The following is a 15,050-nucleotide window of genomic DNA, read 5'->3' as shown; positions in this document are numbered from 1 at the left end:
CTGTAAACAATACATACATAATCACATAGTGGTAAAAAGTAATGTCACAAACCTAAAAACACAGTGAACACAATTTCCAGATTTTGTACTGCCACCACTTTGGAATAAGGTTAGTAATCAAAAACCAAAACAATCGGAGACATGATGCGAGCACCGCTAAGTGAGGAAGGAAACTGTGGAGCTACCAGTCTGAACAGGATAGTAAGCGATACAAAGTTTTAATTTACACCTAAAGGAAAGAAACAGGTGGCCCCCATCTAAGTGTAGTAATTAAAACCGTGTTTAATGGTAAAGGATGAAAACACTCACAAGAGTAATAAAAAAACAAGCTCATCTGTGTGTGAGAGGAATAATCGTTCCTCAATGTCCTGCAGGCACCATCGGTGGCATGGGGGGATGTATGCTGGGCTGAGGGAGATGTGTGAAGGCACAATGGAGGTCTGTCTTCTAGAGTAATAGTGCTGTGAAGCCAACCCAGCGGCGTCTGTACAGGAAGAGACCTACAACTAGCTTGTCCCATGTCTGTGCCTCCTGACCACGATGACCCTCCGCCTGTCCCTGTGACGTCACTTCCAATGCTGCGCTCCAAGCTGGTTGTAGGTCTCTTCCTATACAGATGCCGCTGGATCGGCTTCACAGCACCATTACTTTACAGGACAGACCTCCATTGTGCCTTCACACATCTCCATCAGCCCAGCATACATCCCCCATGCCACTGGTGGTGCCTGCAGGACGTTGAGGAACGATCATCCCTCTCACACACAGATGAGCTTGTTTTTTTTTATTACTCTTGTGAGTGTTTTTTATCCTTTACAATTAAACACGGTTTTAATTACCGAACTTAGATGGGTGCCTCCTGTTTCTTTCATTTTGTTCTTGCATACAAAGTTGGCTTTGCTCCTAGGATGGCTGCTGCTAATTTGTGCTAATCTTTGGGCGGATTGCCCGAGAGACTTCCAAAAAGACTTTTCTGTTTGTTTATGGACATTATTCTTTTTTCCACAGTGTTTTACATCATTGCTATTCCTTGCATCACTCTATATACATTGTTTACCTCATCTCTGTGCGCCAGAATTACCTTCTTACTGTTTGTTCATTTACTCCTAAAACTACCATTGAGATGGCAAAGAGAAAGCTGCTAAACACCTTCAACAACATACTGGTCCAGACCACAAGTAAACAGCCCCTCTTTCTCAAACTCTTACCCAGACTCTGCAGACCACAAAATGGCACAGACCTGTAGGTCCAGTCATCATTCCTTGGGGTATCTTGCATACTCTGAGGGTTCTAAAGATGGTAGATCTAGTACAAGACGAAGGAGACATTGTCTTGCTAGACTACATTAGAGCTTTGCCTACTAAAGCAGGCATGGATGATGGACCTTTACATACAGCACAATGAACACTCCTTCCACTCCGAAAAAAGATATCACAGACCTGGGTATTGTAGTGAAGGATTTGAAGCAGATATGTGTTACAAATCATAACACAGCTGTAACACAACTCAAAACAAGACAATCAAAATCACTCTATTGGACCAAGTTGATGTTTCATTTCACAACACTACAGCCTGGAGTTTGCATGTTCTCCCTGTGTCTGTGTGCGTGTCCTCCCACATTTAAAAGACATGCTGGTAGCTTAATTGGCTCCTGTCTAAACTAGTATGTGTATATATGAATGTGAGTTTGGAAACTTAAATTGTAAGCTCCTTGAGGGCAGGGACTGATGTGAATGTACAATATACACTGTATGTAAAGTGCTGTGTAAACTGACAGTGGTGTACCTGTAATAAATAAATACAATTAATATTTTTCTGTTTAACAAATTGTACCCAGAATCTAGAGCTACCACTACAGCTCCCATATTAGACTCCCGCAAAACACCTCTTATGGTCCACCCTAAAGTACTTTCCTATAATATATTCTGAGAACTCTTCAGAAGAAAAATAGGCTGTGATTGAAATTTCCTTTAGGAAACCCACTTTAAAACATTTGTCTAGTGGTTCCCCAGTATAGAAATTCAACCACTTGAGCTCCAGAGTATTTACCCCCCTTAATGACCAGGCCTCTTTTTGCTACTCGGCGCTGCACTAATTCAACTGATAATTGCGCGGTCATGCAATGCCGCACCCAAACGAAATTTACGTCCTTTTTTTCACACAAATAGAGCTTTCTTTCGGTGGTATTTGATCACTTGTGCGCTTTTTATTTTTCACGCTATAAACAAAAAAAGGCCAAACATTTTGAAGAAAAACAATATTTTTTACTTTCAGCTATAAAAAATATATAGTAAACTCAAAGTTGGTTATAAATTTAGGCCAAAATGTATTCTGCTACATGTTTTTGGTAAAAAAAATCCCAATGAGTGTATATTGATTGCTTTGTGTGGAAGTTATAGTGTCTACAAACTATGGTATAAATACTGCAATTTACGCCATTTCTCTGCTATACAGCGCTGCGCTAGTTTAACGGACAATTGCACGGTCATGCAATATGGTACATAAATGAAATTTGCATCCTTTTTTCCCCACAAATTGAGCTTTCTTTTGGTGGTATTTGATTGCCTGTGCGGTTATTTTTTGCGCTATAAAAAAAAGGCTGACAATTTTGAGGAAAAAAAACAATATTTTGGACTTTTTGCTATAAAACATGTCCAGTAAAAAAAAAAATGCAAAAATCAAATTTAGTCATAAAATTCTGCCAAAATGCATTCTGCGACATGTCTTTGCTTAGAAAAAAAACCAATACGTGTAAATTAATTGGTTTACGTGAAAGTTATAGCGTTTACAAATGGCGGGAAAGATACTTGGATTTTTAGTTTTTTCTTTTATACTAATAATGGCGGCGATCAGTGAATTATGGCGGCGATCAGTGACTTATGGCAGCGACCAGCGACTTATGGCGGGACTGCGGGACTGCAGCAGACATTCTGACATTGGGGGGTACTGACTTGGGATCACTGACATCCCCAAAAACACTAATACAGTGGTCAGTGCAAAAAAAAAAACACTGACACTGTACTAATGGCACTGGGGAGGAAGGGGTTAACTTTATTTTGCAGGGAAGGGTTATCTGTGTGAGGGGGAGTGTTTTACTAGGGGGCGGGGGTGTGTGCTGCACGGGACACCACTGATTGAGAGAGAGAAACTCCTCTTTCTCGATCAGCTCGTCCTCGAGCTGTCAGGGAAGTAACAGACAGCACAGCTACTGCAGCTGTGCTGTCTGTCACTGTTTGCCGCCAATCGCCGGGAAACAGCCGGTAAGGACCGGCTGTGACCCGGCGACTGACATCCGCGGCGGTGATCGGCGAGACAGATAGGGCGGCGGCGCGCCTCGCACGCGCCCCCTATCTATTTACAAAACACACGTTTTAAAACGTGGTTTTGCCTGCCCGTGCCGCCCTGCCGCCGTATTTCTACAGTGGCAGGGCGGCAAGTAGTTAAGGTGTGACAACCGCTGTGGATAATTCACTGCTCATAAACTTTAAAGCAACTTGCACTGATCCTTAAATGAGATCCCATAAGAGTAAATTTTCTTTCACAAATGTTTATGCACCTAACAATGGTCAACTTAGTTTGTTTGAAAAAACATTCAATCTTTTGGAATAACTTGAAAAAAAAATACTCCTCCTACCCATATCATTTGCTAAGATAAACAACTGCAAAAAAAAAAATAATAAAACGGCAAAGGGAACGGCAAACAAAACAAGCTCAAAACAAGCTCAATTAAAAAATATATACCATCACAGGGAAATAGTACCCCGGAGAGACAAACAGTAATAAATGGTAATGATGAGATGGAACATAGCATCAGTGAAAGCTCTAGACTATCCCTGGGGATGGCAAATAGAATCCAAACTATGGAAGATATGGATATAGAAAAAACAAGGACACGGGAAGATATGAAAGAACAAGAGAAGAGATCTCAATTGCCAACTAAAATTGAAATAGCGGATATGTTTAAAGAATTTAAAAAATCTATAAAACAAGAAATTGGGAAACTACATAAAGATATGGGGCAGATATTGGTAAGAGTGAAAGATACAGAGGGAAAATTAGACAAACATGCCCAAGCCATATCTATCATGAAAAAAAAAGCTAACGTATATGAGAAAAGAGCAAAGAAATCTGCTATATAAACTAGAAGATCAGGAAAGCGGACAGAAAAAAGTAATTTACGGATAAGAGGTCTCCCGGAGATATCCCAAGGAGAAGACCTGCGGGAAACAATAGGGAAGGTGTTTGATATAATATTGGAAAAAACTTTAACAGCTCTGCTTGAACTTGATGGGGTCTATAGAATAGGAGGGGTCCAACAACAGGAGGGAAGAAAGAGCAATCCGAGAGATATAATTGTACAATTTCATTATTATCGAGTCAAAGAGGAAATATGGAAAAGGGTAAAAGGAAGAGCAATAATAAAATATGGGGAAGTAAATATTCAGATCTTTGCTGATCTTGCAGCAGGAACATTGGTAAGAAGGAGAACTTTAAAACCACTTTTAGAACAAATGAGAAAGCAGAAAGTTCAATATAGATGGGGATTTCCCGCCTGTCTGATAGGATGGAAGAATGGTCGATCGGCAAGATTGAGATTGATCTGAATCAAAGGTGGGATTAGGCCCACAAATGATTCGTAGGCAAATTAAAGGCCTAACAGGGTGGAGGGTGGGTAAAGTGGAGGGAGGGGAGAGGGAAGGGGGTACTACCGGTAACACTCTGTGGGTTAGGAGGAGCTGTGAGAGTAGGGGGAGAAGAGAGAAGGAGTTGGAGGAGAAAAGAAGTATGGAAGAAGTAAAGTTTGTAACTTACAATGTTAATGGGTTGTATTGTCCTGGGAAGAGATTTAGGTTGTTTAGAGAGTTGCAACATAGAACATCTTCAGTGGTCTTTTTACAGGAGACATATCTAGAGATAGAGTCAAATGTTAGGCTGAATACTAGACATTACCCAGTGTGGTACTATGCAGATTCTCCAATTAAAAGAGCAAAGGGGGTAGCTATAGGGTTCGCAAAGAATATAAGATTTGAGCTGGAGAATAGAATGACAGATCCTAAGGGGAGATTTTTGTTTCTAAAGGGCAAATTGCAAGAAATTGAGTGCACAATAGCGAATATATATTGTCCAAATAAAAAGCCGGAGATATGTTTGAAGGGAGTATTGAAAAAACTGATGGATTTTAAAAAAGGCAGTTTGATAGTGGCTGGAGATTTTTATATTAACAATTTTTTATTGGTTTTCAAAGAAATCATATGTTACAGAAAACAAGGAGAGAAAAACAAAAAAGACAAGCAAAACAGAGAAGTACATCGATGGCAAGGATTACATTTAGTCAAGACCAATAGAGTCATATATTAACAGTGCGTTAATAATCAGGGTCTTACATTTCAGGCCAGCATAGAGGAAGAGAAATTATCCCACGGGAGCCAGATCATCTCAAATACAGCAAACAAACCACTATGTGAAGCAGTCAAACACTCCATCTGTCTTACATCGGCAATAAGTTTATACAAAGTTGGCAATGAAGGTGGAGTAGAGGATAACCAACACATAGAAATACTTCTCCTGGCCGCTGTTAGCACATGTGCAGCAAGTTTTCTGGCTAGTTTAGGTAGACCCGGGAATGGCAAGCCCAGCAAAAAATGCAATGGGTCAAATGGGAGAGAAACATGCAACAACGATTGCAACAAGGAGCGAACCTCTTCCCAAAAAGGAGCAATGGAGCTGCAGGTCCAAAAAATATGATAAAGAGAGCCAGAAGCTCTACTACAGCGCCAGCAAGCAGGAGAAGCACTCGGATTATAAACATGAAGAACTTCTGGTGTTTTGTACCACAACATCATAATCTTGTATATATTTTCCTTAAAAACCACACAAATAGAGGATTTAGATGCATTGTCCCATATTTTCTTCCATGACAATAAGTCAATATCACGTTGTATAAATTGAGACCATCTACGCATATAGAGGTGAGCGTCATTGGACAAAGGGGGGGCCTCCATAAGAACTTTATAGGTGCTAGAGACAATACCCCTTTGGTGGGGACCTTCCATACATAGACGTTCAAAGGGGGTAGGTTTCCCTAAGCTCAATGAGGGAGATAGAGTAGAGAAAAAGTGGCGTATTTGAAGGTATATATACAGATGGCGAGAGGGTAGAGAGGCTTTCCTCTGGAGATCCGAGAATGAATGCAACTTACGAGTCACCGGGTGTACCAAGTGACGTAGTTGAAAAAGGTTAGATCCTACCCAGAGAGACATCCGGGACTTGGCCATATTGTCTGGAAGATTAGGGTTATAAAGGATATTTGTCAGTGGGGAGCAATCAGAGGCCAATGTGAATTTAGCCTTACATTTCTGCCAAACATTCAATGAGAAAAGCATGGGACCTAGGAATAAGTGTCGAAAAGAAAGGACTTCCACTGCTGAGGTCGACCAGAGAAGGGAACACGGATGAACAGGGGACAATTGCAAAGACTCAATCTCAGTCCATGTATTGGGAGGGTAGTGGGTGGACCATGACATGAGAAAGCGAAGGTGGGTTGCAAAGTAGTATGTTATTATATCCGGCGCTCCCAAGCCTCCCCTAGAATGTGGGGAAAGCAGAACCGAACGAGCAATCCTGTGCCGCCTGTTGTGCCAAATAAAGTGTAAGAAAGATTTCTGAAGGGAGTGGAGCTTGGACATAGGAACGGGTACGGGCAGAGTTGCAAACAGATATAAAAGTTTGGGTAGCACGGTCATTTTTAGGACATTAATACGACCGAGGAAGGAAATGGGCAAGGCATCCCAGTGTTTCAGAGAGCGAGAAATTGCTACAAACAGTGGGGGAAAATTGGCCTCATATATGGATTGGTAAGAGGAGGTGAGGTTGGTACCTAAATACTTTAAAGAGTGGGTGCACCATCGGTAGGAAAAGGCTGCCTGAAGGGAGGAAAGAACGTCAGGAGAAACATGTATTGGAAGTGCCTCAGTTTTGGACGTGTTGACCTTATAGCCTGATAAAGCCCCAAATTGTTTCAAAGTTTTATGCAAAATCGGTAAAGAGGTGTGGGGACTCGTAAGTGTAAGGAGAATGTCATCTGCAAATAACGATAATTTGTACTCACGAGAATGGGATTGTATTCCCCGGATATCCGGATCCGACCTGATGGCGATAGCCAATGGCTCCAGGCAGAGAATGAACAGCAGGGGAGAGAGTGGACAGCCCTGACGAGTGCCATTTGACATCTGAAAGGGTGGTGAGAGAAAGGAGGCTAATCTGACCTGTGAAAAAGGGGATGAATAAAGGGCCTTCAAAGCTGCTACAAATGAACCCCTAAAACCAAATCTCTCCAAAACCATGAACATATAGGGCCAGCTTAAACGGTCAAAAGCTTTTTGAGCATCCAGACTCAATAACACAGCAGGGGTAGAGGAACGATTGACCAAATCAACCAGATCAATAGATCTCCTGGTGTTATCTGCAGCCTGTCTGGCAGGTACAAAGCCCACCTGATCCCTGTGTATGAGCTTGGAGATAATACCGGAGAGTCGATTGGCCAAGATTTTAGTAAAAATCTTATAATCGGAATTAAGTAGGGCAATAGGGCGATAGTTATCTACGATAGAGTGATCCTTATCAGGCTTAGGGATAACCGAGATATATGCACGGGAGAAGTCAGTCTGGGGTATGATTCCCTTAAAAAGATCTCGGTAAAGGGAGAGAAGATGCGGGGCCAAAATACCAATAAAAGATTTATAGTAGGAGTAAGGCAATCCGTCCGGTCCCGGGGCTTTACGAGAAGGGAGGTGTTTGATTGTGTCCAATAATTCCTCTAGTGTAATGTCTGCATTAAGGGCGTCCATGTCTGAGGATGTTACTCTCGGAAGTGACAAGGGGTCAAAAAAATTGTCAAATGATGACTGTGTGAGAGACGGGTGAAGGTCCGGGGTCAGACAATTATATAATTTCCCATAAAATGAGCCAAAAAGTGTTGCCATGGCCCGAGGGTCATAAGTAGGGCTTCCATCTGGCTGTATTAGAAGATCGGGCATCGTAGAAGGGGACTGAGTTTTGAGACGGTTGACTAACATACGGTGTGGCTTGTTAGAAAATTCGTAAAATTTCTGTTTAACCCAAAGGAGAGACTGTGCAGTCTTACAGGAGTCAAAAGCTTTAATTTGGGCACGTAGAGATGCCACCCTCTGAAGCCCCGAAATAGATGGCCTATTCAGTAACCGACGTTCCGCCACCAAGAGCTGTTGTATGAGAGAGGCCCTAGCACTCGCCGAGGACTTTTTTAAACGAGAACCCATGGAAATACAAAGTCCACGAAAAACCGCCTTGTGGGCCTCCCACAGAGATGAAGAAGAAGCTACGGAACCGACATTAAGAGTGAAATATGAATCGAGTCCCCGTGACAATTCATCCCTAAGATGATCTGTGGAAAGAAATGTCTCATTAAGGCGCCAGTGACACGGTTTGGACACAGCAGGGGGAAAAAAAAGATTTAAGGTCAAAGAGGCATGGTCAGACCAAGTGATGGGATTGATTTCAGAGGAAACCAGAAGTGGGAGCAAAGAGGCAGAGATGAAAAAATGATCTAGGCGCGAATAGCTACGGTGAGGGTTGGAGTAAAATGTAAATTGTTTATGAAGAGGGTGTTTAATCTGCCAAGCGTCAAAGAGACGATGCTCCCTAATCAATTTACGAAACGATTTTGAAGAGGAGCATTGCCGCTTCGAGGGGGTGGATTCAAAAAGCACCTTCCTATCTTTATGAGGGGAAACAATCAGATTGAAATCACCCTCTACAATCACCTGTGAGGTAGTAATGGAATCCAGATTAGCGAGCGTTTGGGACAGGAATTGCAGTTGACCTGTATTGGGAGCATATAAATTCAACAGAACAAGGGGAGTCTCGCCAAGCATACACTCTAAAATAATATAACGACCCTGACGGTCAACTTTGGAGGAAACAACCCGAAGGGAGCAGTGTGACCCAATAAGGATTGCCACCCCGGCCTTCCCAGAGGGATCAAAGGCCGAGTACGCTTGGGAAAAAAATCTCGAGGCAAAACGGAAAGAGCCAGTCGATTTGAAATGGGTCTCTTGGACAAAAATAATGTCTGCTCCTGAGGATCGGAATTCCTTCAAAGCCATCCACCGTTTTTGAATGGAGTTGAGGCCCTTGACGTTATATGACAGAAACCGCAAAGCCATTATAAAATAACGACAACGGTTTTACATGTAATAGCATGAAAAATGAATGGAATACCATCGATGTAATACAGTAAAAAACAAAAAACATCAAACAGTTGAACACAATACTTTGCAAGGCAATAGTGTAAAGAACAAAAAACAGAGAAATAAGTATCCGCAAGGATATAAACTCGGGAGCAACAATGTGACCCAAGTCGTCTAGGCCTATGGCTAGACAAAATCGGGAGCAGCACGACAACCAGAACATCGGAGAGGACGTCAAACCCGGCCAGCAAAGAAAAAGTAATCAAAAATGAAAAAAGCACCCAACACAATTTGGCCGGACAGATAAGGGAAACCCGTGGGAAAATTATGTAGAGAAGAAAAAAAAAAAAAAAAAAAAAAGTGCAAGAGAGAACCAAAAACCCAGGAGGAAAAGGTTCATCACCAGATCCAGAAGGTAGCCCCAGAGATTCGTCAAGCAGGTGGATCAGTTGACCGAGGATGGCGCGGACGTGAAGGTCTCTTCCGACCTCTGCGAACCGGGGTCCAAATCCTGCTGGGGGTGGCGGACGGACGAGACGGAGTTGGTGGCAGAGAGGACCCATCCTCTGACAGAGGCGGAAGTCCCAGGCGTTTTAGGAAGGAGTCCGCCTCATGAAGATCACGGAGCACAACTTGGGTATTGTCCCTATTTACGACCAACCGAAAGGGAAACCCCCAACGGTAAGGGACATGGTGTTGTTGAAGGTGCATGGTAATCGGCTTCAGGTCTCGTCGCTTAGCCAGCGTAATCGGGGACAGGTCGCAGAAGAGTTGGAGTCTGTCACCCTCAAAATCCAGCGATGATTTATGACGAACAGCAGAAAGTAGAGCTTCTTTCCTTTGAAAAAAATGAAAGCGAACAATAACGTCGCGTGGTCTGGTGCCTTCAGCAGGTTTTGGGCCCAAGGAGCGGTGAGCCCTATCCATACGCCAATCTGCTACTGGAACTAAGGGGGCAGTGGCAGTAAAGAAGGACAGAAGATGACGGTGCAGCTGTGCATCTGCAATAGACTCGGACATACCGCGAATACGGATATTTTGGCGCCGTTCCCTGTTTTCCAGGTCCTCTTGCTGGAGCTGCATTTGGGACATGGAGTGCTTCAAGTAAGCGTTATCTTCTTCCAGTACGTGGACGTATTGTACCAAATTATCAAACTCGTTTTCCAATCTGTCCGTGCGGTCTCCAATCTGGGCAATTTCCCCTCTAAGCTCCAAGGCCAGCTTTCCCACCTCCGTGGATATGGACGCAGTAATGTTGCGCAAAAAATTTTGTAACTTATCATCCAACGCCGACAATGTGAGGGAAGCTGATGAGGTGGCCTGCTGAGGTGCCTGGATGGAGGGAGGATGCTTCCCTGATGCAGACTGCTCCGCAACCCCCCCAGTAGCATGCTGGGGCTCATAGTCCTCCAGCAGTGATTGTGTCAGGGCAGAGGCTGGAACATCCTTGGGTGCAGTACCCTCTGCGACCACCGGGGGGCCGCGATCCCTTCCTGGGCTCCCAGCCATACTAGAGGCCGGGGATTGCGGCCTGGAGAGGAACTGCCGGAGCGGCGACGGCCGCGGGTCACGTAACTGCGGGGAGGGGGGCCTCCAGCGCCCTATCTTCCCCATCAAGTCTCCTCAAGTGCCGGGCCGGGTGCGGGGTACGTAGGACTCACCCACAGCTGAAGAGGAGTGGAAGCGGCTGTCGGGTGAGTCTTTACTGGCCGGGGATGAGCGGAGCTCACTTAAAGTGCGGCCGCCATCGATCCTGGCCGCGCATGCGCCCCCTGGAGATTTTAATATCTGTGTAGATCCACGGATAGATACTACCTCTTCTGTGCAGAGGGAGGAGAGTAGGTCTCTGAGATCACTAAAGAAGTTGATACATAAGTACCAACTGGTGGATATATGGAGAATTAGGCATATAAAAGACAGAGACTATATCTTCTTTTCACATGCACACGAGATATATTCTAGATTGGATTATATATTGATGGAACATCGATTTATAGAGTTTGTGGTAGAAGTAAAAATTGAAGTAATGTCTTTATCAGATCATGCCCCTGTCGCAATGAAATCAGGATGGGGAAGAGAGATGAAGGGAGGCTTAGTTTGGAAGTTGAATAAGGCACTTCTCCTGGATCATGAGATTGATCAGAAGATCGAGGAGGAGATCAAACTATTTTTTGAGGAGAATGATACAGGAGACGTGTCAGTGGCTACAGTGTGGGAGGCCCATAAGGCTTACATCAGAGGATTTCTTATTGCAATGGGGGCAAAAAAGAAAAAAAATTAGTGGGCTTCTAAAGGAAATATTTGAGCTTGAACAGGTGCATAAAAGTAAAATATCTAAAGAGATAATGCAGAAAGTAATAAAAAAGAAAGAAGAGCTAGAGACCTTGATGGAAGAGGAAAAAAGGAGAGTCTTCAATAAAGTAATAAGCGAAAGGTAAAGATGGGGAGATAGGCCAGGAAAGTACTTAATGAGAGCCTTAAGGAAAAAGAAAAATAGGAATTACATAGAAAAAATAAGAAACCCCAAGGGTGAATTGGTCCACTCAAATAAAGATATTGCTAGAGTATTTAAGGAATATTATAGTAATCTGTATAATATCATCTCCCAAGATTCTATAAATAACGCTGGAATTGTAAATAGTGAAAAAAGAAGGACATACTTAAAAATGCAGGTTTACCAAAACTGAGTGAAGCACAATTGGACTCCCTAGACTCAGAAATCACACAAGAAGAAATAAAAGTAGCATTAAAAAGTACTATGACCCGGTTGGCCCCTATCATCTCCTCTTTGGTTTCTCCAGACCAGTCAGGTTTTATTCCCGACAGATTTATTACTGATAACATTCGTCTCACTCTTAATGTTATTCAAGACGCCAATTTACATTCCAAAGAGGTTCTGTTGATGAGTTTAGACATAAACAAGGCCTTTGACAGTGTTCTTTGGCCCTATTTGTTTTCCTTGCTACAGAAAATGGGCTTCAGTGACGGGTTTTTGGCAGGCATACATGCCCTATATGATTCTCCTAAAACAAGAATAAGGCTTCCCGGCTGTAACTCTGATTTCTTTACATTGGGTAGAGGTACCCGTCAGGGTTGTCCTCTTTCACCCCTTTTGTTTGCGCTGGTGTTGGAACCTTTGGCATTGGCGATCAAATCACATTCGGATATTTCTGGCTATTCATTATTAGTTTCACATTTTAAGTTGAGCATGTATGCTGATGATGTTATGCTATTTATTACTAACCCGTTGACTTCTTTACCTAATTTGTGTGCCGTATTGAATGATTTTGCCAAAGTGTCAGGTCTCACTGTTAATTTTACCAAATCGGTGATTATGCCTGTTAATATTCCTGACTCCCTAAGTGTATCTCTCCGTAGTGCTTTTCCATTTCGCTGGGTCAAGGACAGGATATCCTATCTGGGGATTAATCTCTCTCCCAGATACTCAGATATGTTTACAGCTAATTATCCACCATGTGTATCACGTCTCTCTACTTTACTGAAGATTTGGCATGGTTATCATATTTCCTTTCTGGGAAGAGTCACGGCGGTTAAAATGAATATCTTGCCTAAACTGCTTTATCTTTTTAGAGCACTTCCAGTTCCGGTCTCAAAAACGTTTTTGGATCACTTTCAGCGGACTATTAATAATTTCATTTGGGGAAATAAGCATCCACGTTTTGCCTCATCTATTTTGTATCGTTCACAACGGACGGGCGGTCTCGGTCTTCCTAATTTTTGGCTATATTATCTCTCGGCTCGTTTTGCGCAATTATCACAATGGGCTACTATTAACTCTCAAATCCCATGGATCAAGTTTGAGTCTCAGTCGATACGACCTTTTTATTTACCGGGAATTTTATGGTCAAAAATCTCCCCCCGATCGCTTACTTTTCATAACTCCATAGTGACCCACTCGCTGACACTTTGGTCCAAATACAAATCTAAATTGAGTTTAGTCTCTCCTATTCCCCCAGGTGTGTCATTTTTTGGTGATCCTACTTTTGTTGTAGCTTTCTCCTCCCCTCACATGTTTCATTGGTGGTATGATCGATCCTTTATCAGATTATCTGATTTCCAAAGAGGAGGATCTTACATTACCTTTGATATGCTGCGCGTGTTATTTGATGTTCCTCTTCGTGAGTACCTTCGTTATAGACAGATTAGGCACTTTTTTAATGCACACTTTGGCCTTACCCCATCTTCTCCGATTTCCTTTTTTGAACGTATCAGCCGTGACTCTCCCAGGGGTAGGGGTCTTATTTCAGAAATTTATCACCAACTTTTGATCTGTCTTTTTCATGCTCCCCCTTTGTACAGACGAAAATGGGAGGAGGATTGTGGTATCACTTTTTCAGATGAGGATTGGGATTCCATGGTGGATAATATATGCAAGAGCTCTAGATCTCTTTTGGTTCGTGAGACGGCCCTAAAAGTTCTAACCAGATGGTATTATACCCCGTCAAGACTACATGTATTGTTTCCACAAACATCCCCTTTATGTTTCTGGGGCTGTGGCCTCACAGGTACTTTGGTTCATATATTTTGGGATTGCCCGACCGTATCTTTGATTTGGCGTAAGATTTCTGAGGTGGCTACCTCACTGTCGGGTACCCCGATACGATTGTCCATACAGACCTGTTTATTGGGGGCCCATGTCCCAGGGGTCTCTGATGCCAATCTGAGATTGATACATACATTATGTGTTGCCACTTTATGGTCTATTGCCCTACATTGGAGGTCCAATGCTGTACCCTTGTACTCTGTTTTACACAGAATTGACGCTGTAATGCTTATGGAACGCATTCATTATACCCTACTGGATAAGATGCACTTATACGATAAAAAATGGGAGTCATGGAGAGATCGTAGAAACTTACTACATGCTTCACAACATCCCTAGTAAAAGCTGGCTGACATATACTGTTGACAGATGTATCACTCAACTTACTGCATGAAATACGTTTACGTATTTCATGCACTTGTAACTTCCTCTTTTCTTCTTTGTTATGTTACTATACTTTTATGTATTGTACTTTTCAAAAGTGCCTTGTTTTTGCTGACAATATCACTTTAAAAATGTGCTGTTGTTTTACTGTCTACTTATGTACAATAAAATCGTTTGTAAACAAAAAAAAAAGTACTATGACGGGGAAAAGTCCAGGGCCAGACGGGTATACTGTGAGATATTATAAAAAATACAAAGAATTGTTAATACCTAAACTGAAGATATATATGAACGCCCTAGGGGGTGAGATGGAAATGAGGCGAGAATCCCTACAGGCTAATGTAGTTCTAATTCATAAGGAAGATAAGGATGTCACCCAGTGTTCAAACTATAGACCAATCTCATTGCTGAATATAGATACTAAATTGTACACAAAGGTATTAGCAAACATGTTGAAAGATTTAATGCCCGATTGGATACATAGGGATCAGGTGGGGTTCGTCCCAGGGAGAGAAGGTAGAGACAACGGGTTGAGATCTTTGTTGCTCATTCAGAAAAGTAGAAAAGAGAAAACCCCGGTGGTGTTGTCAATTGATGCCGGAAAAGGATTTGATAGAGTGAACTGGGGATTCATGATGGACACCTTGGAAGCTCTAGGGCTGGGAGTTAGAATGAGAGAGTGGATTGGAAAGTTATATAGTAAGCCTTCAGCAGCTATTATGGTCAATGGAGAAAGGTCGGAGTTTTTCAGGATGTCAAATGTAACAAGACAGGGATGTCCATTGCCCCATTCTTGTACGTTTTGTCTTTGGAGCCTTTGCTGTCTACAATTAGGAAGAACATAGATATAAAGGGAATACAGATAGGAGATAGAGAAC

At 42.7% G+C, this 15,050-nt stretch overlaps 1 protein-coding gene across 9 annotated transcripts in view; it reads right to left on the bottom strand.

The window, feature by feature from the left end:
• Positions 1–15,050, bottom strand: part of L1CAM (L1 cell adhesion molecule) — a 721,289-nt gene that overhangs the window by 266,722 nt on the left and 439,517 nt on the right. The gene's annotated exons all lie outside the window — the stretch shown is intronic.

Source organism: Staurois parvus, unplaced genomic scaffold, assembly GCF_062004578.1.
Source record: "Staurois parvus isolate SC_StPar_1 unplaced genomic scaffold, SC_StPar_1.0 ptg000364l, whole genome shotgun sequence".
Lineage (NCBI taxonomy): Eukaryota > Metazoa > Chordata > Amphibia > Anura > Ranidae > Staurois > Staurois parvus.
Note: the sequence above shows the minus strand (reverse complement) of the source record. Positions and strands in the feature narration are given on the sequence as shown.